This window comes from Ammospiza nelsoni, unplaced genomic scaffold, assembly GCF_027579445.1.
Source record: "Ammospiza nelsoni isolate bAmmNel1 unplaced genomic scaffold, bAmmNel1.pri scaffold_55, whole genome shotgun sequence".
Taxonomy (NCBI): Eukaryota; Metazoa; Chordata; class Aves; order Passeriformes; family Passerellidae; genus Ammospiza; species Ammospiza nelsoni.
Genome location: NW_026683193.1, coordinates 1,730,622 through 1,755,980, shown reverse-complemented (window position 1 = coordinate 1,755,980; position 25,359 = coordinate 1,730,622). Strand labels below are relative to the sequence as shown.

The 25,359-nt window shown below is 46.1% G+C and overlaps 2 pseudogenes; both read left to right on the top strand.

Moving 5' to 3' along the window:
* The first annotated feature begins 13,687 nt into the window (after positions 1 to 13,687).
* Positions 13,688 to 16,217, top strand: LOC132087234 (cytochrome b-like; annotated as a pseudogene).
* Positions 16,218 to 21,406: 5,189 nt separating this feature from the next.
* LOC132087233 (cytochrome b-like) lies at positions 21,407 to 22,656 on the top strand (annotated as a pseudogene).
* Positions 22,657 to 25,359: the final 2,703 nt, after the last annotated feature.

Sequence of the window (25,359 nt, the reverse complement as noted above, 5' to 3'; positions counted from 1 at the left end):
TGCTCTCCAGCTGTAGACCCCGACTTTGTCTTTGTGATGCTTTCCAATGGATTGTGACAGGTTCCACACTGTATCCCTGCCCGCAGGGATTCAGCTGGAAAACTCTCAGGTCTGATCTGCAATCTCAGCATGCTTTCCACCCCAACTCCAGCAGCCAATGAGACAGGCTTCAAGGCTTCTGAATGAACTGTCTGTGCCTCCACAGCAACTTTCCTGAGCTCTTCCACCTCCATCCCATCCATCTCTCTGGGCAGAGCCATTCATGCCCTGCTCAAGCCCTGGCTGCCCCCGCTACCTCTGTCCTCCCCCCTGCCCGCTCCCCTGCAGGCAGAGCCAAATCCAAAGCCCCCCCACCTGCTGTAACCGGAGGCTGGGGAGCCAAAAGTGGTGAAAATCCTGGAAAGTTTTGGTAGAGGAATCTATATGAAAAGAGTCCTCAGAGCTCCAAAGCAAACTGCCAGCCTGAGCCCGATCCCAGGGGGTGACTTCCTGGGAAGGGCAAACAGTGACAGGAGCGACCCTGCAGCCTCTCAGCCAGGCAGAGCGGATCCAGGCCCCCCCTTGGCTGACCCCACCTGCACAACTTCAGAATAAGATCCAGCCGCATCTTTTTCAGAAGAGCAGCAGAGCACAGAAACAGCAGCTCCTGTTTTGCAAAGCTTCACCAAACATTAATCTCCTGGACCCGTTTGATTCCCAGCCTCCCTAGAACATGTCCCATGAGCCCCCAAACTCTTGGAATGCAAGAAAAATCCCAAACACTTTTCTGGGAATTCTGGGGGTGGATGATTTCCCGGAGGAGTTGGGACGATGCCTGGTTGCAGCGTCAGTGACTCAGGGAATCCTGGAAAAAACAGAGTGCACGACCAAAGCTGGAAGCTGATCTGACTCCCCTTTTCCGGGCTTCGGGGTGCTGTCCACACTGCCTGGAGAAACCCTGGACATGCCAGGACACCCTGAACAAAATCCAAGTTCTCCCCAGAGGAGGATGAAGGTCCAGCACCACACAGAATTGAAGTCTCAGAGCCAGGTGTTCTGTTCTGATGTTTGAGAAAGTCTCTGTTACAATCATTCTGATCAAAGCGCTCCATTAAAGCTCTGGAGACAGGCATAAGTTTGGCCAAAGACTCTTCCTTTTTGAGAGAGACTAGATTGTGAATTTTCCACTTTATCTGGTCCCAGAAATCAAAGGTAAAATCAGACTTCAAGTCTGTATTTTGAGTATTCACTTTTACCCAGATTAGTAAGTCTTTTATTTCACATTTTGAGATGTTTGAATGTCCTTTACCCTGTAAAATTGCCTCTAGCTGGTTTAAAAGACGCCCCATTCTGGTTTAGAGAGATGGTTTCCCATCTCATTGCCCCCGGAGTTGCTACTTATTACTGACAGGGGTATCAGCTACAGACGGCAAAGGGGACGATCCATTCCTCCTTTTAACAGCCTGGGCCTCTGGCAATGGCACTGTCCATGGTCTTCTTTTTATTTTTATATTCCTCTAGCCTAGAAATCCTCTTCACTGAGAAGCAGCTTTCCAAATTTCCAAAGCAGCAATTCCTCTGATTTTAAGGATTTCTACAATACACTACATAATATATATTTTAGTATATGTACTGTAAGAAATAGAATATATAAAATGTATCCCTGATCTTTTTCTCAGCCAGCAGGCCTTTGCAGCGAGTTCTGAGCCAACGTGGGCTCTGCTGCCAGCCCAAATCTGCGCTTCCCTTGCCCAGCCTGAGTGCAGGTGGGGCATGTGCTGGGCATGGCTGGAGATTTGCATGGCCATCTGCCCATGGCTTTGGGTAGCACAAATTACAACACATTCATCTCACTTGACAAATGGCATTTCTTACCAATTGCTACACCAGTGCTGACAAAACAGAACCATACAAATCTTTGTTAAATTTTAAAAAAGTAATTTATGTATTTGTTACACCACACTATTTAAAAACATACAAATAACAACTTCTGGTAACAAAAACTAATTTTTTGCAAACCTCTACAAACACTCACTATACACAGAGATCAAGGGAAAATTAATAACTTAATTTATTGCATATTATGGCAAACATACAGCCCATATACAAATACGAAATACCAAGTACTGTAATACCAAGTACTCTACAAATAGAATTCCACCACTATACCACTCCAGACACTTTTAAATAGAACTGAATACATAAATAACCACCACAATGTACAGATGTGAATACAGATTAAATGTTGCCTATTACATTCAAGAAAGAGATACATAAAACAAACCTATCTGTAAATAGACAAACAGCAGTACCAATCTAAATATCTGTACAACTGCATCAATACAAATTTACAGCAATATATAAGGATATATATGTAAATATAATATATATAGAAATACATCAATACACATCTAAAAAAATTTAAAAATACATACATGCCAAAACAAATACCAATATAGCTATTTAAAAAAAACTACATCAATACATCAATAGAAATAGATACCTACACAACCGTATACATAAGGAAATCTAAACACAGATATTACAATACACATAAAGAACTAGATACATATACACACAAAGATGTGACTGAAAACCTGTATGTATGCAGGTATCTATAAGTGCATATATACACAGTACATTCATAAATCTGATAGCATATGTACAGAAATAGGCCTATACAAATAGCAGGCTACATATGTACAAGTCCATATAATTATCCCTGTTCACATGCAAGTCCGTGTATCTTTAAACAGAGCTCCAAGCAGAGGGATCCCAGCTGCCCCATCTTCAAAGCCTCTCCCTCGGGCTCCTCCTCCCGTACAGAGCAGCTCTCCTGGACAGCGACAGCAGATGGGGCATCCGGCAAGCAAAGGGAACACTGAGTGAGTAAGGGGACGTTTCTCTTGGCAGCAGCAGCACTTCCATCAGGGAAGAGGAAATGTCAGAGCCTCCCCAAGAGGGTCGGAAAGAGAAAGCAGCCGAGCGGCCCAGGCTGTGGTGAGCTGTTCACTTCTTTCAGGCATCCCAGTTGCCCTGAGGGAACTCCCTCATGTCACGTTACTGAACCACCTCTGCACTTACCAAGACTGCGGCCCCCAAATAAATCAGTATTTATGTCTCCAGCTACTTGCACCAATGACAGGGAACGTCCTCTAACAGTGCTGGGGCACAAAGTTACCTTCCACAGGTCCTCTGACAGGGCCTTGTGCTTCCTGTGCTGCCTGTCTTTCTCCTTACCTTCCTCTTGGAAATCAAAGCCAGATCTCTCCTTCTACCAGCCTGTACCCAAACGTAAAGTAAATAGAGCAGGGTGAGAACGTCAGTGTTCAGTTCCTGAAGTGCCTTATTAAGGTGTTCTTCAAGTAATGGAGGTAAAATCTGGGTGGGCACTCCTAATTTCCAGAAGCCCATTGTCAATTTCATTGACCCTGAAAACAGCAGAGATGTGCCCATAATACCCGATCAATCCATTTGGGGAAGTTTGAGGTTCAGATTCTCTGAGGCTTTAGATTTTTACGTCTCTAGACAATGCTTCCAGGAATCTAAATAGATTTCAGAAATTAAACTTTTCTCCTTTTTTCCTCAGTCTTTGCACTCCTGTGCACCAGAGATCTTCAGTGAATGGATTCCACTCTAATCCATCTCCAAGATGAATCTCTCAGCTGTGTTCACACTGATGGTTTGTGTGTCTCTTCTGCATGGTGCAATTTCAAAATCTTCGTTCCTTTCTATCTCTGCCCTTCTTTTTCTGTTTTAGCTTGCAAATGCATGCAGATGTATCAGAAATGATACACTTCATTTCTGACGCACCACTTCCTGTCTCGTAATTTCATTTTATCCTGTTCTGATGTTATGCTAGCCTTATAGGTTTTATTCTAAGTGGACTCCTGTTTTCATGAATGTGGAAGTTCTATAATGCAATGCTCTCATTCACCTGCTTTCATGAAACCCTTCATTAATACTAGCACAAGTAACTCTGTGGTTCCCTTCTGCTTTGTAAAAGATTTGGGAAACTCAAGTCCTGCTCAGCTACAAAAGAACATACACGGTGCTTGGTAATTCCCCAAAGAGCTTAAATTAATGGTTAAACAACTGCAGCTTCTTCACTTCACAGAAATTGGGAGAAAAGACTTTACAAATATTGAGGAATTCAGTGCAAGGTTGATGGGCATCCCTCAATTATCCAGACAGACTCATGTCACTGGCAAAATTCCTTCTTTTTCAAAGGTTTTCATTTGCTTTGGCTGTACTTCGTATGGCTGCAGGGCACATTTCCCTTGTTTTAAGGAAGTATCTTGGCAGGTATTCTTGGTGATATATCTTGCTAACTATGCCCTTGGAGGAATTACTCAGTTCTGCAGTCCTTATTACACACCCTGTACTAAAAGACTTTTATGCTATTTTCCCTCTCTCTGTCTTTTCACACTTGTTCAATAATGTTTTCTTTCTAAGGATATTAACCACAATATCCCAAAAGATTTAAAAATGCTTACTTATTTTTTCCCTAAGTATTTACAAAAGAACAGTTAAAAAAAAAAAAATCTGTATACCTGCTGGATGTAAAATGCAACTAAAAATAAACTTGAGAGTTCTCCCAAAAACCTTAAGAGAAAAACCCCACGTATTCTATAAAACCCAGAGTATTCGCTTACAGTATTCAAAAATGAGCATGTTCTAGAAGAGAAAATTTGTGACACGGTTCTGCACAGAATTCTATGCTTTCAAGCTTTTTGCCCTTCAGGGGCAGTGCCATTCTCTGAACTGTAATGCTCTGAGCATGTTCTGCTCACCATGGCAGCTTTGTGCCGTCCCCTGGTACAGATCATCCTCCCAGCAAAGGGGGAGTGCAGCCACCACAACTCGCAGCACCTTCCCACACAGCAAGAACCTGAAGGAGAGAGATGGCTTTCACCAGCTGCTGCGGGTTCTAACACTGCCACCTCTCAGCTGCTGAAAGCCTGAATTTCTGTGTTGCAGTGTGTTAGTTTATTGAGCCAAATGTTCTGTTAGTTTGGGGTATGTTCAAGTGTTCCCCGAGTTATTACAGTTAATTTCTCCCCCGTGTTATGCTCTCTTCCCTACGTGTCTCTCAAGGAATCCCCTCCCTCCTCACCAGATTTTTCCCTGTCTGTCAAGACAACCCGGCCCCTTTGGCCCATCCATCAGCCCAAACCCTACCCTTTGTTCCAGAAAGTTCCCTGTCTCTTACCCCAAGATCCAATCTCTATCCCAACCCTCTCTCCTCCCCTTGTTCTGATTTGTTGTGGCCCTCGAAACCACACCCCAACAGTCACTTATTGGTTACTGTATGGTGTCCACCCCCGTTTTTGAAAGATTTTAAAAACCTGTGCACAGGGTTGTTGGGGGTTCTTTTAACTTTTGCTTCCCTTTGGGGATTTTCTGTTAAGTACCTTCTTTCAGCCGCTCCTAATAAATTCATTGCACTTTACACCACAGAAGAGCTTCTGCTGTCTTCTCTACTTGGTCCTCCAGTGGTCTCTACTGCTAGGCAGCTGACCTAGAGGTTCTGGCTCAGGCAAACCCTAGTCTAGCCAGTTCTCCACTCTTGGCATTGTCCCTGGAACATCCCAGAGCTAGCCGGGGCTGCGGAGGGCAGTGACAGTGACCCATGCCCTGGCATGTCCCAGCCCCCAGAGCCACATCGGCCAGGCCACAAGCCCCAGCCCTGGTCTCCACTGCCGGCCTCAGGGGCTCCTGGGCATCCTCACCCTGAGTGAAAAGGCAGCCTCAGGAGCCGCCCAGGGCACTCTGGATCCAGGCTGCAGACACACTAAAGCCAGCACTGAAAGGGATGCGGATGGGGACTGCAGCTGGATCTTGCAGTGCTCACCACCCTTGACTGCCCTGTAAGTGAGCCCAAACCTCACCTGCAGCACCTTGAGCACATTTACCCTGCTCGCCCATCCTGGAACGTGGTGTTCTCACATCATACACCAGCCCTTTGCAGGGAGTGACCAGCTCCCAGGTGCTCTGCTACCCTGGCCTTACTTTCTGTTTGCCAGTAACGAATTTAACGGATACACTCTGAGAAACCTAGCACAACATTTGCTTCTCAGGAGCTCTTAGGCAAAAAAACTGCACTGCTCACTAGTTTTTGCACAGAAAAGGAGGTCCTGACAAAGCATAATGCACAGGCAGGGCTCTGGCATACGAATTCCTGAGCCACAGGATACCATCCGTTGTTGTTCTTAGCTGCTTTGATGATATTTTAGAGCCAGTTCTGGACAGGGGCTGCTGCTGACAGGATAGGAAAATTTGGAGAAATCAAGGTGCAGGAGACAAACAAACAAAAAAAAAAAAAACAAGGGGGAAACCACTTAGAAATACAGAGCACAACAGAAGTCCTTGGAGATGGTTCAATAGAAAATGGCAGCAGCAGTAAGCAGAGCCCGAGGCTGCTCACTGCCACCAGAGGGGCTCCTCAGTCCCCTGCTGGTTTGTGTGTGATTCTTGCTGAGCTCCCTGTGCCCCTTCAGCAGATGCAGCCCTGCCTGGAAAGGGCTCCATGCTCTGGTGTTCCCAGCTTGCTCCAGGCTACATTCTTAGCAACACTGAAAGAAGAGGGGAAAAAAAGAGCCATTTTCTGTGCTGCCTGCAAACTCTTCTCCTTCAGTGCCACTGCCAGAGATCGTCCCTCTGTCAGCTTGGCACTGTGCCTGCTGCATCCTCCTCCCTGTCCCTTGCATTAGGTCCTGCATATCATCAGCACTCGCTGTCCCACACCATGAACAGAGAGAGCTGTGTCAGAAGAGCAAGGATTGCATTTCTTGGCCTTTCTAACAGAGACAAGAAGCATGAGTCCAAATAACTTTGTTGTTTGTTCCTGTCCTCCTTTTTAATAACTGTTTTGCTTTAACGCAAAAGTCTCTTTTCCCACATGGATGGAATGATCTGTAATTGGCAGTTGCTTCAGGCTGTCAGGCACCATGGGAGTTTTCTCTTGTCTCTGATGAGGATTTGGTGTATTTTCCATTGTTCACTTGGTGGTGTCATCTTGGGCTGAGCTCAGCGGCCGACCCTGCTGTCCCCAGGGGATGCATTGGGACGCCAAGCCCCTCAGGGCTGGGATTCGGGGGAGGGCGGGCTCGGAGCGCCCGGAGCCTGGGCCCGTGAGGAGCTGCTGCTGGCACTGGCTGTGCTCAGCCCGCTGTGCCGAGCAGCCGCGGCCATGGAGACACAGGCGGGAGCTGTGGCCGAGGCCGGCAGGCGGCCCGGGCCGGCTCGCAGCTGCGAGGACGCCGGCAGCCTGTGCCCTGAGGCCGAGGCTGCAGCGGGCGGTTTGCGGGTAGGGCTTTTCCGAGCTGGCCACAATGTGCTGCCTCCCCGTGTGGGTCCGGCTGCGGCAGAGGCCGGCGGGAGCGCGGCGGGGCTGGCAGCGGCGGGCAGAGGCCGCAGAGAGCAGCAGCCCGGCCGGGCCCGCTGCGGAGCGGCAGGGAGCTGCCGGGCAGCCCTCGGCCGTGTCTGTGCGCACAGGGCAGGAGCAGAGGCCGGAGCAGAGTCAGGAGCCGCGGCAGGAGCCGGCCATAGCGGCAGCTCGCCGTGCCCAGGGCCGCAGCCGCAGCTCTCCCCTGCCGGTCACAATAGCTGCCGCTCGCCTCCGAGGCTCCGGCGCTTCCCGGAGACGAGGGGCCCGGTCCCCAGCACGCCCTGGAGCCCCGCAACGAGAGGAGCCGCCGGCGCCGCAAAGGGCAGCGCAGAGGGCGCAGGTTGAGGAGGAGGACATGAGGCTCTCTCTGAGCCGCGCTGTGGCAGCTCTGCCCTCTCGGCCTTCGCCTTGAGCCCTTCGCTTCTTTTCCATGAGCCCTGATCCCGGTCCTTGGCCAAGTGCCCCCGCAGCCCTTTCCAGGGCTGCAGGAAAAGCTGCCTCAGTCACAAAATCACAGAATCCCTGGCTTGGAAGACAGATACTTTCAAGACCATCGAGTCCAACCCATGGCCTAACACGTGAACTAAAGCATGGCCCCGAGTGCCACATCCAGTCTTCTTTTAAAGGCTTGCAGGGATGGTGAGTCCACCATCTCCCCAGAGGGGTCTGTCCCAGGAAGAACCAAGATAACACTGGGGCCTTCTACCCGCCGGCGCTTGGAGCTCTGGAAGTTTGTCTTTCTACTTAGGCAAAGGCCATGGAAATGGACTGGGAAAAGTAGTCACATATAGAGTAGCCTACAGAGCTCTAAATTGATGTGCAAGGAATACAGAAAAGATAGAAAAGAAAAAAAGGCAAAACGCAAATGGCATCAGCAAAGTCTTGTGCATGAACACATAGCTGCAGAGGGTCTTCTCAGCCCTATTTCTTTGTATTTCTGGGAACCAGAGGAATCCTGCTTGAGCCTCTGGGTTTGGGAGGTAAAAGTTCATTTCTTTTTTCTCCTTGGGGCAGCTCCTGTTGCTAGCATCAGCTGAGCCTCTCTCCAGCCTGTTGCCTGTTCTGATTGTTGCAGCAAAACAACTGATGGCAGACAGAAGACACTGACGCTTGCAGAGACGTGTCTTTTTCCAGTGCCAGCTGTGAGTGGGAGTCAGAAGAAAAACTCCCGAAAGCACAACTCCATTGGAAGATTGCCTTCCTTTTCATTCCGATGCTCTAGATCCACTTCTGAATTGTCAGTTGTTTGTTAAGGATGGGAAGTTGTGTTTCATGATTTTTTTCATGTGGTTTGGCAGTGGATGAGGCTCTCATTCAGTCACAAACTCCAGACCAAAGTGCCTTTGGAAGATGGCCCACGTGGCAGTTTTTGCCCAGCCATGGTACTTGTGGATATAAGACAGCAAGGGCAATGGTATTTGCAGCCAAAACCCAGCAAAGCTTGGCTCAGCCAAAACATCCTAGGGAGATTGAGGCCTCCAGCTGTCCCTAGAAATCAGCAGAGTTCCAGACAAATGGTTGTGTAGCACTAAGTGCAATCGCTTTGCCTGGATCAGAGCCTTGCACAGCTGAAGAAGCAGAAAGATCAGCAAGGAGCTCCCAAAGGCCCCTCACATCATTTTCATTTTGCTCATCTTGTGTAAGTTTGCAACTAAACGTGTGTTTGCAGTTGAGCTAATGAGAGAAAAAAAAAGTGAAAAGAGGCTTTCTGGCAGGGCCAGGACATTGCAGAAGAGGAATCACTGGTGTGCATTTCATTGGACCTCTCTCAAGCCTCTAAAAGTATTATAGCCCTGATTTAAAACAGGCCAGTATGAACCAACTTGGAGAGACAGAGACTAAAATTACTTACAGGGTTTTTTTTTAAGTGTGAGAAAAACTACCCAAAGGGTGTTGTTGTATGACATTTTAAAATATACAACGTCAGAATTATCAACTGCAATAAATCAAGAGTTTAAAAAGGAGTGTTTTGGTATATGAATAATTAAAACCACAAAAATGTGCAGATATGAATGCATGTTTTCATAAAAATCATGAAATTCTAGACAAAAAAATACATGCCCTGAACTACAATACAAAGGCAGATAGAACTGTACTTGAATTAGCTCTTTTTACATTGCTGGAGTTTTTTCCTTGTGAAGAGGAGCTAGGGTATTGTTGAAAAAAAGTGGCACAAGCAGGACGGGGCAGCGCGCTGTGCTCCGTGCAGAGGCTGCCAGGGGCTGCCCGAAGAGCGCCCTGCTGCAGCCAGAGCCCTCCCGGCCTGGGGCCTGGGAGCAAAGGGCCAGGGCAGGCACCTCCTCCTCGTCCTGACCCTGCCACCGCTCCCTGCTGCTGCTGCTGCTGCTGCTGCTGAGGGAAAGAGACTCTCCTAAGGCCCCATGAACGAATGCACTTACACAGCCCTGGGGATGCCAGTGAAGGAAACCACGTGTCACGTAATGCATGTATGACCAGAGTCACCAAACACCACCTAAACATGGAATTGTTGCACCTCTCTAGGACAGGCAGAAATTGAAAGAATTAATTGGAGACTTCAGGGCAGAAGAGGCCAGAGGAGGGAAACAACTCTAAAGGGAAAACCATCATATCTGGAGGGGGAAACATCTCTGCCTGCTCAGAATCAGTCGAGGGAATATGTGTCTAATCCTAGCCAGAAAGGGATGTTTTAGGTGAGCTTTGCACCTCCAACTGCCTCGGACCAGAGCCAGGAAGATTCAATTATGCAAATGTTACATAGATAGATAGAGAGAGAGAGAGAGAGAGAGAGATTGACAGATTTCGTTACTGAAATCTCTCTTTACTGTCCCCTCTGTGTTGCTACAGACATCAGAACTTGGTAGCCAGTGCCCTGCTCAATTACAATCCTGAGACTGCTCTCCTGTTGCTTCAAAAAAGCACACGCCTGGGGAATCTGGAGCGTGTAGGTCCTTACGGAAAGGGATCAGACCCAGAGCATTGCACTGGGAATTGCACTCTTTGTGCATCTGTGCTCGGGCAAGTTCTTCTCTTGGACTCAACCACACTGGTGGTGCTAAAGTGGCTGGAATGAGAAATAAAGCCCATCTCCCTCCAGCTCCTGTAATCTCTGAGGAGCAGCTGGAATGCAAGGGCATTGACCTGCTGCTCAATTCCCAAACAACACACACTGATTCCCTGGGCTGCAAAAAGGCACGGTCACTACTAAGCTCAAAGTTATGTGTGAGGCCATGCTGGAACCACAACAGCTCCTTCTGCACCAAGGTCCCTGCACAGAATGATGTGTTCTCATGCAAAACTACTGCATTCTCCAGAAGTGATACATTGGAAATTAAAATTCTAGCAGACTCAGTCCCAGTGCTATAAAAGGGCAGAAAAAAAATGATGAAAACAACTTTAGTTGGGAGAAAAAGAAAATGAAAAAGCCTCTTCCTCCAGCAAACAAACAAAAAAAAAAACTACTAAGGAAAAAAGGGGGAGAAGTTGCTTCCAAAAGCAGCTCAAATATTTGGATGCACTGGGGAAATGCTGAAGGTCCCTCATGAGGCTCCTCATGTCCAAGCAGAAGCTTCTTCTGCGCCTCCTCACTGGCCTTGTGCTCCACCCCCTTGCCCAGCTCCCCTGTCCTTCTGTGCACACGCTGCAGCCCCTCCATGACTCTCTGCTTCCCAGGGGCCCACAACTGCACACAGCACTCCAGCTGTGGCCGCGGCGCTGCCCAGCACAGGGCCACGCTCACTGCCCTGCTCCTGCTGCCCCACTGCTGCTGACACAGGCCACCATGCCCTTGGCCTTCTTGGCCACCTGGCCACACGCTGCCTCATCTTCAGCTGCTCAAGACTGGCAGCAACCCTGGCTTGTTTTGGCCTATGCAGCTCCCCAGCCACAAAATTGCCTATTTCACTTCAGATACAGCAGGCACCATTTCAAGATGGCCTTCCTTTTCTGAGCAACATAAGACAGCAGTCAAAGACTTGCAGCTTCACCCCCACTCTGGGCTCCAAGGCACTTGCCAAAGTTGCAGACTTCAGTGCAAAATGGATCAGCAGAAACTTTCCCCGTCTGCTGTTTGCAGCTTCTCAAAAGCCAAAAGTCAATTGAGTCAGCAGTGACTCTACAAGTGAAGAACAACTCAAGAAAACTGCAGAACACTTGCACAAGCCAAAGACACCTTTCCAAAAAGGGAAAAGAAACCAAGAAGCCTTTTGACCTCCAGCACTATCACATGTGCCCTTGGACATGACCCCACACAAGTCCAGAGATGGAGCTTCCCTGAACCAAGCAGCCAGAAGCACAGCCGGAGCCCCCAGCTCCGCACTGCCCCAACAGGACAGGTCAAAGGCCAAGTTCTGCGGTCACTGCCTAGAGGAAATCCCTAGCTCCTGGCAGGACTCCAGCACCCAGCATCCTCAGCCTGCAACAGCAAAGTGCTGGCTGCTCCAAAACTTGCAGCTCTGCCTTGCACTAAAGACAGCACCACACACAACTGGCACTTACAGGTCTGGAATAGGGCGGTGAGAACAACGTTGGAGGGTTGTTGTCATCCACCTCATTTTGCTCCTCTTTGGCTTCTTCTGCAATAACAGAGAGAGTCAGGGGAAAAACGGCTCTTGCTCTTCTTATCTTGTCTCTACTTATGTGAAAAAAGAGTCAAATAGTAGATTGAAAAGGAAACACCATATACAGCAAAAAGCGCAGGAGCAAGATGGTGAATCATTATAGCACTGCTCTGCAAGTTTGCAGGCTGTGCTGCAACACCAGAAAAAACAAGGCGTTTGAAAGTGTGCAAGTGCCCACCGAAAAATGACTCATACACGAGGTTCCTCCTGCACTGGGCAAGGCCTAGGGCTGCTCTGACACTCAGGCCTTCCATGCACCAAGGCAACCTTCTGATGTCACTATGACGAGGTGGCAACCATGCCCCGACAAGACAAAGCAAACGCTCTGTATTGGTCTGTGAATTTATACCAAGCAATAACCAATCTTCCCTACAGCAAATGCAAAAGAGCCTGGGAAGTTCTCCTGCATCACAAAGCAGCACAAATTCTCCTTGTGGGCCGAAGCCTGTTGTTCATGGGATCCAAGAGGAACTCCAAGAATGACCTCAGCTGTGGCCGTGGCGCTGCCCAGCACAGGGCCACACTCACTGCCCTGCTCCTGCTGCCCCACTGCTGCTGACTCAGGCCACCATGCCCTTGGCTTTCTTGGCCACCTGGCCACACGCTGTCTCATCTTCAGCTACTCAAGGCCACCACCCCTGGCTCCTTTTGGCCCACGCAGCTCTCCAGGCAAAAAGTTGCCTGTTTGACTTCAAATACAGCATCCACCTTTTCAAGATGGCCTTCTTGTTCCACAACTGCATCTTCTAAGGAGATGTCACTAAATTGACAGGAATAGAATTCTCAGTCTCTCTGACTAAATTGAACTGGGCTAATTCTACTCTCTGGGATGTTGCTCTTAGTTCAGTGTTCTCCTCTGGCTGCTGTCAGCAAGTGACATTTTCTCTGCAAAACTGAGTTTGTAGTTCTTCAGGACTCTGAGAGGGAAACTAGGAACTATCCACTTACGCCTTTGTTACCTTTGTTGAAGGCATCAAAATGGATTTTCTTTCGGTCTCCCTAGCCGGTCCTCTACTGCTACTGGCCAAGGTGACAGCTAGCTCTAGAATTCTTAAACACTAGGAACATGAAATGTCCCTTTCTCACTCAGCTCAGAATCAGCACCGCTGAATACACGCCTGAGGTGACCTGTAGCGGGCACGGGAAATGAGTCAGATGCTGTGAGAAAACTGCCTGGGCTGTTGAATCCCACAGAACAAGTAAACCCAAACAAGCTGATTTCCTGTTTGCCAACTTCCCTCCAGGAGACACGTTTCATTCACACAGCCAGCAAGAGATCAGGACAATGTTCTTGGTTGTGCCTACAATTTGGCCTGTTTTGCCAGTAAATGACTAAAAACATAACCAAGAAAATGCAGGTTCTTCTTTAACACTCAATGCTACTGTTCTACCAAAACCATAAAAATGCTTCTAAAATCCTCTCCTTCAGGTACTTTTTAAAAAAAATCAGTTGCATGCACCAATTCTTCTAAACTTGCTGGAAACTGTTGCCCAGAAAATCTTCCCCAAAATCCCTCTGAGCTCTGGCATTTCTGTTGTGAAACAGCACAGCAGCATCTCCATGGTTCTTGAGCAGACACTCACTGCTTTGGAGTTTGCATTTCATTGCAATGGGAAGATCACTATTTTAGCACTCAGTCAAGGGTCAAGGTAGACAGTCAGATTATTTCAGGAGAAACTGTAGAAGGAAAGAATCTTCCCTGAATTCTGGGAACAACTACCTACTATTCTTCCTAATCACCATACTCATCCTAATCATTGCCAACAACCTATTTGTCCTGTTGATTTCCTGAGAAGGAGTTGGAATCATAACCTTCCTACTAATCAGCTGATGACACGGCCGAGCAGAGGCCGACACCGCCGCCCTCCAAGTCGTACTTTACAACTGAATCAGAGACATCAGACTTATCCTTTGCATAGCACAACTAGGCTCCACCACAAACACCTGAGAAATCCAACAACTTCCTACCCCATCCCAATCTCCTACACTACCTCTACTAGGTCTCATCCTAGCTGCAACCAGAAAATCCGCTCAATTCGGCCTCCAGCCATGACTCCCAGCTGCAATAGAAGGGCCAACGCCCGTATCCGCCCTACTCCACTCCAGCACAATAGTAGTTGCTGGAATTTTCCTACTTATCCGAACCCACCCTCTATTCAATAATAACCAAACCACCCAAACCCTGTGCCTCTGCCTAGGAGCTTTATCCTCACTATTTGGAGCCATGTGCGCCCTCACCCAAAACAACATTAAAAAAATCATTGCCTTCTCCACTTCAAGCCAACTAGGACTAATAATAGTCACAATTGAACTAAACCTACCCGAACTAGCCTTCCTCCACATCTCAACTCACACATTCTTCAAAGCCATGCTCTTCCTATGCTCAGGCTCCATCATTCACAGCTTAAATGGAGAACAGGACATGTGAAAAATAGGAGGACTCCAAAAAATACTCTCCACAACCACTGCATGCCTTACCATCGGCAACCTCGCCCTAACAGGAACATCGTTCCTAGCAGGATTCTACTCAAAAGACCAAATAATTGAAAGCCTAAACACATCCTTCTCAAACACTTGAGCCCTACTCCTAACCCTTCTAGCCACATCATTCACCACGGTACACACAATCCGCATAACCGTACTAGTACAGACCGGCTTTGTTTGAATTCCGCCCTTGACCCCAGTAAGTGAAAACAACCCCGCAGTAACTTCCCCTGTCACTCGCCTTGTGCTGGGAAGCATCCTGGCAGGATTCCTCATCACCTCATTCATCATCCCCACAAAAACCCCTCCAATAACCATGCCACCCTCTATTAAAATAACCTCCCTAATTGTAACAGCCCTAGGCATTGCTTTAGTTCTAGAAATTTCAAAAATAGACCAAACACTCATCCTCACAAAACAAGCTCCCTTCTAAAACTTCTCAACATCCCTAGGATACTTTAACCCCCTAACCCACTGCCTAAGTATAACCAACTTCCTCAAAGGAGGAGAAAACATCGCATCCCACCTAACTGACCTCTCCTGATACAAAATACTAGGTCCAGAGGGGCTAGCCAGCCTGCAACTAATAGCAACCAAAACTGCCACCACCCTCCACTCAGGCCTAATCAAAGCTTACTTAGGATCATTCGCCTTATCCATTCTCATCATCCTCATATCCACATACAGAAATAACCAATGGCCCTCAACCTTTGTAAAAACCACCAAATCCTCAAAATCATCAACAACGCCCTAATCGACCTCCCAGTGCCATCAAACATCTCAACATGATGAAACTTTGGGTATCTAGTAGGCGTTTGCTTAATTACTCAAATCGTCACAGGTCTTCTGCTAGCTATGTACTACACAGCAGATACCAATCTAGCCTTCTCCTCTGTCGCTCACATATGCCGAGACGTACAATTCGGCTGACTCATCCGCAACCTCCACACAAACGGAGCCTCCTTCTTCTTCATCTGCATCTACCTACGCATCGGCCAAGGACTCTACTACGGCTTATACCTGTGGAGGATATTATTAATAGTTGGTTAGCTGAGAAAGGCTATGCTGACATAATGCTGCTGGTTAAGCTGAGAGAGGGAAGTCAGCAGTCAGTAAGCTGAAAGGAGAAGTCAGCAGTCGGTGTCCAATGACAGGCACGGACAGACTGCCCTTGCCGCAACATGAGGATAGGGAAGAGAGATTCTTCCTGAGAATATGTAGAAAGTATCAAAAGTATAACCATAAGAATGCAGAAGTAGGCGTAGTTGCTGATATGTAACTAACCAATCCTGAGCTCAACTTTTGCAATATGTATGAAGCTCATTATGAACTGTATTTACCCTGCTGTACTAATCAATAAAATCGGGCCTGTGATGATCTAATTGATGTCCTGGTCTCCTTCCGTCGACACATACCTAAACAAAGAAACCTGAAACATTGGAGTCATCCTCCTCCTAACCCTCATAGCAACTGCTTTTGTAGGATATGTCCTACCGTGAGGCCAAATATCATTCTTAGGAGCTGCAGTAATCACAAACCTATTCTCTGCCATCCCTTACATCGGGCAAACACTAGTCAAGTGAGCCTGAGGCGGGTTCTCTGTTGACAACCCTGCACTGACCCGATTCTTTCTCTCCACTTCCTCCTTGCCTTCGTCATCGTAGGCCTTACTCTCGTCCATCTCACCTGGTTTACACCCTTTATCCTCCGATTAAAATTACAAAAGGACAACGCATCACACAATTGGTACCACTATCACAAATGACATCGGGATTACAATCATTTACTGGGCAAACACGGAATGAAAAAGGTTTTGGCTCTTCTGGCGTTACACTTTTGACTGTGGATTTACAAAATAGATCAAAGCAAAAGGTTTTAATTACTTATGGGCATCAAAGCATAACCCTTTATGGATTTTTGGATACAGGAGCAGATACCAGCATCATTTCTCCAGAAGCGTGGCCACAACATTGGCCTCTATTTCCATCATCAAACATGCTCACAGGAGTAGGAGGATTTACATTGGCAAGCAGATCGCCGCTTTTGTCTGTGTGCATTGAGAATCGACAAGTATCTGCTGTGTTTTCAATTGTTCAACTGCCTCCTACAGTTTCCTGTTTAATTGGAAGGGACATTTTAACACAATTGGGAGTGGTGTTAACTAATCAGCACCCTTTGGGGTAATTGCCATTGCTTGGACTTTCCCCATTCCACTCACCTGGAAAACGGATACACCGGTGATGGTTAAGCAATGGCCATTAAAAGGGGAGAGTCTTATGCATGCCCATGAATTGGTAAAGGAACAATATACAAAGGGACACCTACGACTATCCACGAGCCCTTGGAATACACCTATTTTTGTAATCAAAAAGAAATCAGGGAAATATCGTTTGATACATGATTTGAGGGCTGTAAATGACCAGATGGAACCAATGGGGGCCTTACAGCCTGGTCTTCCAAATCCAGCTATGATTCCAGAACACTGGCCACTTTTAATTATTGACCTAAAGAATTGTTTTTTCACTATTGGGCTGCATCCTGATGATATGAAGAGGTTTGCTTTTACTTTACCAGCAATAAATTGTGGAGAACCGGATAAAAGATTTGAATGGACGTCTCTTCCGCAAGGCATGCGCAACTTCCCCACTTTATATCAGCTTTATGTTGATGCTGCATTATAGCCACTACGTCGCAAATGGCCAGCAACTATAATATATCATTACATGGACGATATTTTGTTTGCACAGCAACAGCCATTCTCCTCTTTACAGATTAACAGCATTAAAAATACTCTTGCTGCATATTCACTTGTTATTGCTACAGAGAAAATTCAAACTACAAGGCCCTGGAAATATTTGGGATGGACTTTGACGGATCAGATAGTAATACCTCAAAAATTTGAATTACAATTGGACATTAAGACTCTACACGATGCACAGAAGTTGCTGGGAGACTTACAGTGGCTGAAGCCCATTGTGGGAATACCAAATCATTTATTAGAAACCCTTTGGCCTTTGTTAAAGGGCGTTGACCCTACTACTCCTGTACACCTGACAAAGGAGCATCATCTTGCTTTGCAGCAAATTAGTAATTGTGTACAGCAAGGGTATGTGTCTCGTCGACAACTTGATCATCCCATTGACCTTACTATTTGGAATAGCCCTTGCCATTTGCCTGGTGCTCTCTCTCAACTACAAAAGAAAACGGGGGAGATACGGGTGTTGGAATGGTTGTCACCACCACTACAGCATAAGAAAACAATATCTTCAAAAATTGAACAATTGGCTGCATTAATTAAAAAGGGGCGTCTCAGAATTCTTGAAGTGGATGGTAGAGAACCTGCTACTATTAGATTGCCTATGGAAGAAGAAACCTTGGACTGGTACTTGATTAATTCGAAGGATTTACAGGAAGCATTATTGACATCATTTGCTAAAGTAGAGACTAGCAAATTAGTGCCTAGAGTTTTGCAATGGATGACAGAATGGAACTGGATCACTCGACCTTTGAGAGAAAAATACCCCATAGAAGGAGCTATTACAGCTTTTACAGATGCAGGAAAGAAATCAAGGCGTGCTGCTGTCACCTGGCAAGAAAAAGGACAATGGAAGCATCAACTCCTCACAGCAGACCTTGCAGATAGCTTACAAACTCTGGAATTGTTAGCAGTAGTATGGGCAGTGTCCAACTTACAGGAACCTTTAAATGTGGTCACAGACTCTATGTATGTCACAGGAGTAGTCAGACGGATAGAGGAAGCGACAATTAAGGAAGTGAATAATAAATGATTGTATGAGTTACTGATACAGTTAAGGAAAGCTTTACGGGAGAGAAAAGCAGCGTATTCTGTGATTCATATTAGGAGTCATAAATGGTCTGAAGGTTTAGGAGAAGGGAATGAACGTGCAGATAAATTGGTTACCCTACCCATTGATAATTCTTGTCCTATTGATAAGCATACATTGGCCAGAGAAGCACATAGTAGGTATCATCAAAATGCAAGAGGATTAGCAAAACACTTTGAGCTGAGTTTGTCAGAAGCCAAGGCCATTGTTAGAGCATGTCCAACATGTAGTTATCATAATGGTGGAATAGGTCTAGGCATCGGGGTTAATCCTCGAGGTTTAGAAATAAATGAGAAATGGCAAATGGATGTTACACACATAGCTAGATTTGGTAAAGTCAAGTATGTGCACGTCACTATAGATACATATAGTCATTACATATGGGCTACGGCTCAGGCAGGAGAGAAAGCTTTATACGTTACCAGACACCTGTTAAGTTGCGTCGCTGTTATGGGAGTACCAAAGAGTATCAAAATGGATAATGGTCCAGCTTATGTAAGTGCTAGAGTCCTAGTAAGTGCTAGAAATTTTTGAATCAGTGGTCTGTTAAGCATGTGACAGGTATTCCATACTCCCTTACTGGACAGGCAATAGTGGAAAGAGCAAACGGCACCCTTAAGCAGTATATTGAAAAACATCAAGATTTGAGAGATCCACAAGCATGTTTGGCTAAGGTTCTGTATGTGATTAACCATTTATGTATTTTTGGGGAAGACGATACCCCCCCCTGCAATTAAACATCACCCGAGGTCAAGTCAGGAAACTACTAAGGAAACAGAGGTCTGGGTCAAGTATAAGAACCCGAGTACAGGATTATGGGAAAAACCTGCCAAAAGTATTATATTGGGGTCGGGGGTATCTTTGTGTTTCCTCACCTACAGGGCCTTTGTGGGTGCCTGCTAAGTGGACTAAACCTGTTTTTGATGCAGCCTCTGGTGGATCGCCTTACAGAGGAGGACAAGGAGCGACTGGGGAAAAAACTGCTTCTAGTCCTACAACCACTACTGTTACAATTGAAGGGGTACTCGAAAGCGGTGGACAGAGCACTGACACATCACTACCGGACAGCCCAGGAGCTGATTGGTTTTATTGACTCATTATCAACCTTTCGTTTAACAAATCCAGCGAAAGAACATTGCCTTGACTGTCACAATCCACTTTGTGCTGCTTGGATAGCCCTACGTTGTGGGGGTTGTGATAGAACTTTTTGGATAGAACAATCATTATTGTGGGATTTGTGGTGTCACACTTGTGAGCACGAGTACACGTGGGGTAAAAGCTGGCAAGATGAATTAAGGAGACAAACAGGGCAAAATGCATATATAGCTTTAAATCTTTATGAGTCTCCTGAACAGAAAATTCTTGCTTATTATCGATGGGAGGTACAATGTATTGTGAATAGAATTAAGGTTCAAAGTAAATCACGCATAGTTTCTATAAGGTGTAGGAAATTAGTACCTTTAACACAGCATTCAATTGTAGGACCCTTCAAGAGGAATCCTGATAGAGCACTAGATTGCTGCATTGAAAAGTTGCAAAAATTGAGTTTGCAAGTGGCAGGACCAGTAAAATTAGGAGCAGCAAGATTGAAGATAGATAAGAAAAGGAAGGCAAAAAAGGGAACAATTTCATCTGAGTAAGGATATCAGTGAGCCTTCAAACTTACCTCATGCTATACCTGTAAGCAAGGATGCTGATTTAGAGTTAGTATATTCAAAAACTGACTCAGCCTTACAATAGACAATCTAGCAAACCAGGGAAAAGACAACGAAGAAAGGAAAAACAAAGCAAGCAGAAAGAAAAATGAGGTTTGTTCTTGTTATACTGCTCAATGCTGTAGCAAGTGAAGCAGTAGGAATAACACACTTTAGTCAAACAAGAGAAAATTTATGGGTGACACTTGCTAATCAAACTAACCAATCATCGCTTTGTCTTAGTCTTGGAGGAGTCACTAACCCATTTCGAACATGCCTGGTGGGACTTCCGGTGTGGTCTCCTGGAGAATTTTGCAGTTTGATAAACAATCAAACCTTATGTATGTCTAACATGTCAAACATCACACTGCCAGTACAACAAGGGTATACTGCAAGTCAGAGTGATGGTTATCGCCAATGCTTACTAATCCAATCACTTAACACTTCTTTGCATTCTCCTCCTGAGGAACTGGATCTTTTTGGAAGTACAAACGCCAGTATGTCTAACACGACAGCTGGCGGATGGTTTAGCTTCAAATTTTCGGATGCTCAGAATTTAAACCAACCTAAAGAAACATGGGCCACCCTAGATTGATCCCTGAATGTGAGTAAATTCTCTCCGCAGCATTACAGTCAATGTAACGGCACAAATATCACGGCACCAATGAAATTACCCATAGGAATATTTTTGATTTGTGGAGACAGGGCGTGGAATGGTATACCAGCCAAACCACAGGGTGGATCCTGTCATTTGGGGAAATTGTCATTGTTTCACCCTAACGTATCCTTGCTAATGCAGCTGAGTCTAAATTCAAACAGGAAGAGACGTAGCATACATGACTTAGACTGCAGCCAGATAGGAGATCCACAGTTTTGGGGTACATTCAAACAAGTGGTAGTTTCAACTATCTTGCCAGGAGGATCTGCCAATAAAGCTATGAATTTAGCAAAGCAATTAGGGTGCTGGGCAAAGGATGAGCTAAACAAGACATCACAAATTCTAGACATGCTAACCGCAGATGTGCAGAGTGTTAACCATGCTGTTTTGCAGAATAAAGCTGCTGTAGATTTTTTGCTCTTAGCACAAGGGCATGGATGTGAAGAGTTAGAGGGAATGTGTTGCATGAATTTGTCTGATCATTCGGTGTCCATTCCCACTAAGATAAAAGAACTGCAACAGGGACTTCACAGTCTCAAGGAAGAAGAAGGATTAGGAATTGGTGAATGGCTTAAAAGCTTAGGACTTGGGCCATGGCTGAGGAACATTGTGATCTATGCCATAGGACTTCGGGGTGTAATTTTACTGTTTTTGCTTATTTTGCCTTGTATCTTTAACTGTATTCAAAACATGGTCAGCCGTACAATAGCAAAAACCTGGCACACTAGTCTTCTTGCTCAAGAAGAAAACGGGGGAAATGTGGAGGATATTATTAATAACCAATCTAGCCTTCTCCTCTGTCGCTCACATATGCCGAGACGTACAATTTGGCTGACTCATCCGCAACCTCCACACAAACGGAGCCTCCTTCTTCTTCATCTGCATCTACCTACGCATCGGCCAAGGACTCTACTAAGGCTTATACCTGTGGAGAATATTATTAATAGTTGGTTATCTGAGAAAGGCCATGCTGACATAATGCCGCTGGTTAAGCTGAGAGAGGGAAGTAAGCAGTCAGTAAGCTGAAAGGAGAAGTCAGCAGTCGGTGACCAATGACAGGCAAGGAAAGACTGCCCTTGCTGCAACATGAGGATAGGGAAGAGAGATTCTTCCTGAGAATATGTAGAAAGTATCAAAAGTATAACCATAAGAATGCAGAAGTAGGCGTAGTTGCTGATATGTAACTAACCAATCCTGAGCTCAACTTTTGCAATATGTATGAAGCTCATTATGAACTGTATTTACCCTGCTGTACTAATCAATAAAATCGGGCCTGTGATGATCTAATTGATGTCCTGGTCTCCTTCCGTCGACACATACCTAAACAAAGAAACCTGAAACATTGGAGTCATCCTCCTCCTAACCCTCATAGCAACTGCTTTTGTAGGATATGTCCTACCGTGAGGCCAAATATCATTCTTAGGAGCTGCAGTAATCACAAACCTATTCTCTGCCATCCCTTACATCGGGCAAACACTAGTCAAGTGAGCCTGAGGCGGGTTCTCTGTTGACAACCCTGCACTGACCCGATTCTTTCTCTCCACTTCCTCCTTGCCTTCGTCATCGTAGGCCTTACTCTTGTCCATCTCACCTTCCTCCACAAAACAGGCTCAAACAACCTGCTAGGCATTCCCTCAGACTGTGACAAGATCCCCTTCCACCCATACTACACCATCAAAGACATCCTAGGATTCGTACTAATGCTCTCCCTACTTGTCTCACTAGCCCTATTCTCCCTCAGCCTCCTAGGTGACCCAGAAAACTTCACCCCAGCCAACCCACTAGTCACCCCTCCTCACATCAAACCCGAGTGATCTTTCCTATTTGCTTACGCCATCCTCCGATCCATCCCAAACAAACTAGGAGGCGTAGTAGCTCTAGCTGCCTCAATCCTCATCCTGTTCCTCACCCCACTACTACATACATCAAAACTATGATCAATACCCTTCCGTCCCCTATCACAAACCCTATTCTGAACCCTAGTCGCCAATGTCCTCATCCTAACCTGAGTAGGCAGCCAGCCAGTAGGCCAACTAGCCTCATTCACATACTTCACAATCATTCTAGTTCTGTTCCCCCTTGTGGCCGCCCTAGAAAACAAGCTACTTAAACTTTAATTAACTCTAATAGTTTATAAAAACATTGGTCTTGTAAGCCAAAGATTGAAGACTAAACCCCTTCTTTAGAGTTACCCCACCACACACCTCAGGAAGAAAGGACTCAAACCCTCTGCTCCAATTCCCAAACCTGGCATTTTTCACTAAACTACTTCCTGACCCTACTGCTAAAGAGCTCGAATCGCCCCCCGAGACAACCCCTGCACAAGCTCCAACATCCTAAACAAAGTCAACAACAACCTTCACCCCCCAATCAAAAGCAATCCCACCCCCTCTGAATACAACACAGCTACCCCACTGAAATCCAACCGGACCGACAACAAATCCCCACTATTCACCATCCCCTCGTCCATCAACAACCCCAACACACCCCCTATAACAAGCTCCACCATGACAACCAACCCCATCCCAAAACCATAACCAACAACACCCCAGCAACCCCAAGCCTCCGGATAAGGATCCGCTGCCAGCGACACTGAATACACAAACACTACCAACATTCCCCCTAAATAAACCATAACAAGTACCAAAGAAACAAAAGGGACCCCCAAACTCACTAGTCATCTGCACCTTGCAACCGCTGCTACGACCAGCCCCAACACCCCATAGTAAGGAGACAGGTTAATGCAACCGCCAACCCCCCTAGAACAAAACTCAGCCCGAAAAACAGAACAGATTCTATCATAAATTCCCACTTGGCCTCTCTCTGAGATTTACGGCCTGAAAAGCAGTCGTTACAAAATTTAACTATAAGAACACCTAAATACGTCCTTCATTCCCTCCCCCATCCCCTTACCCCCCCCCCCTTCCCCCCCTACCCAGCACGTTTTCTTCTTGCTTTCAGGGTATGTATAATAATGCATCGCACTCTCTGCCCCATCAGACAGTTCATGAAATGTAGGATAATCCACATTACACGTCAAGCTCTTCCACCAAAAACCCAAACGGATGGTATTCGTCCAGCCTACCTACCAGGCACATTCTTGCTTCAGGTACCATACAACCCAAGTATTTCTACCCAAGTCCAAGCCGCAAGTGTCACCCAAAGACCCAGGATCTTACCTAATGTACGCAACACCCAACCTAGAGAACGAGGAATGTCCCAGTACACCTTTGAATTCCCCTAGTCTACAGGATTCGCCCACCTCCTAGGTAATATTCTCAGCCAAAAGCCTTCAAGCACTCCCAAGCCAGACATGGTTATCTTTTGATCGCATTTCTCACGAGAACTGAGCTATCAACATCATATGTGCTTTAGTTTATTGCCGTCAAGCACATACCTCTCCTATACTTGCTCTTTTGCGCTATTGGTTGTAACTTCAGGATCATAACTTGCTTCATTCCTTCCTCCTTGCCCTTCACAGATACAAGTGGTCGGTTGAATACTCCTCCCTAACTTCATTACCTCGGCATCCCGACCTCTTGCACTTGTTTTCTTTTAGCGTCTCTTCAATAAGCCCCTCAAGTGCAGAGCAGGTGTTATCTTCCTCTTGACATGTCCATGACATGACCGCCAAGCATATGAATCCCCTAACACCCAGAATGTCATGATCTAACGGATAAGGTTGTCGCAAACTTGGCACTGATGCACTTTGACCCCATTCATGGAGGGCGCGCTACCTACCTCTAGACAACAGATAGTGTAATGGTTGCCAGACATAGTAATTATTTTATCATTCACTAGGAATTAACATTTAAATTCCGTTTTATGCATCTGTTTTTTTATCTAGACTTTTTTTTTTCAAATAACTAAGCCACATATCCCTACATTGTCCAAACTACTTACCATCAATACACTTTCAATTAACTTTCCTCTATATTCCCTACTGTCAAAAATAATAACCAGCCACCATCAACACTCCCCTAACCACCCCCAAACAAACATAATATTAATCCCAAAGCTAGCCCCTCTCCAAAAACCGAAACAAACCACAAGTCATGATGACAAACCATCAACCAGCTACCCACCAAATTTCACGTCCTTGTAGCTTATAGAAAGCATGACACTGAAGATGTCAAGATGGCTGCCACACGCACCCAAGGACAAAAGACTTAGTCCTAACCTTACTGTTAGTTTTTGCTAGGTATATACATGCAAGTATCCGCGCTCCAGTGTAGATGCCCTGAACACCTCAATCAGGGAGATAGGAGCGGGCATCAGGCTCACCACAACCGTAGCCCAAGATACCTTGCAATTGCCTCACCCCCACGGGTAATCAGCAGTAGTTAATATTATGCAATGAGTGTAAACTTGACTTAGCCATAGCATATCCAGGGTTGGTAAATCCTGGGCCAGCCACCGCAGTCATACAGGAGACCCAAATTAACTTTATAACGGCATAAAGAGTGGTCACATGCTATCCAAGTAGCAAAGGTTAAAAAGCAACTGAGTTGTCACAAGCCCAAGATGCCAAAAAGGCCTCCCCATCAAAGAAGATCTTAGAACAATGATTAATTGAACTCCACGAAAGCCAGGGCCCAAACTGGGATTAGATACCCCACTATGCCTGGCCCTAAATCTTGATGCTTACACCTACTAAAGCATCCTCCTGATGCTTTAAGCACCAACGCGTAAAACTCTAAGGACTTGGCG